This window comes from Neophocaena asiaeorientalis, unplaced genomic scaffold (genome assembly GCF_003031525.2).
Source record: "Neophocaena asiaeorientalis asiaeorientalis breed wild unplaced genomic scaffold, Neophocaena_asiaeorientalis_V1.1 scaffold3, whole genome shotgun sequence".
Lineage (NCBI taxonomy): Eukaryota > Metazoa > Chordata > Mammalia > Artiodactyla > Phocoenidae > Neophocaena > Neophocaena asiaeorientalis.
Window position 1 is genome coordinate 365,092 of NW_020172726.1, and position 1,208 is coordinate 366,299.

Consider the following 1,208-nt stretch of genomic DNA (forward strand, 5'->3'; position numbering starts at 1 on the left):
TCCTGCCTATTGTAAATAGAGCTGCAATGAACATTGTGGTACATGACTGTTTTTGAATGATGGTTTTCTTAGGCGATATGCCGAGTAGTGGGATTGCTGGGTCGTATGGGAGCTCTATTTTTAGTTTTTAAGGAACTTTCATACTGTTCTCCATAGTGGCTGTATCAATTTACATTCCCAACAACAGTGCAAGAGGGTTCCCTTTTCTCCACACCCTATCCAGCATTTATACTATATCTCTCCAACTATTTGTATCAACTTTAATGTCTTTCATCACTGTCATAGTTTTCTGCATACAAGTCATTTGTCTCCTTAGGTAAGTTTATTCCTAGGTATTTTACTCTTTTAGCTGCAATGGTAAATGGGAGTGTTTCTTTAATTTCTCTTTCAGATTTTTCATCATTAGTATATAGGAATGGAAGAGATTTCTGTGCATTAATTTTGTGTCTTGCTACTTTACCAAATTCATTGATAGACAGTTTTACTTCTTCTTTTCCAATTTGGATTCCCTTTATTTCTTTTCTTCTCTGATTGCTGTGGCTAGAACTCCCAAAACTATGTTGAATAATAATGGTGATAGTGGGCAACCTTGTATTGTTCCTGATCTTAGAGGAAATGGTTTCAGTTTTTCACCATGGAGAACGATGTTGGCTGTGGGTTTTTCATATATGGCCTTTATTATGTTGAGGTAAGTTCTCTCTTTTCCTACTTTCTGGAGGGTTTTTATCATAAATTGGGGTTGAACTTTGTCAAAAGCTTTTTCTGCATTGATTGAGATGATCATATGGTTTTTCTCCTTCAAGATGTCAATATGTTTATCACATTGATTGATTTGCGTGTATTAAAGAATCCTAGCATTCCTGGGATAAACCTCACTTGATCATGGTGTATGATAGTTTTAATGTGCTGTTGGATTCTGTTTTCTAGTATTTTGTTGAGGATTTTGCATCTATGTTCATCAATGATATTGGCCTGTCGTTTTCTTTCTTTGTGACATCTTTGGTTTTGGTATCAGGGTGATGGTGTCTTCATAGAATGAGTTGGGGAGTGTTCCTCCCTCTGCTATATTTTGGAAGATTTTGAGAAGGATAGGTGTTAGCTCTTCCTTACATGTTTTATAGAATTCGCCTGAGAAGCCATCTGGCCCTGGGTCTTTGTTTGTTGTAAGATTTTTTTTTTTTTTTTTTTTTTTTTTTTCGGTGACGGGG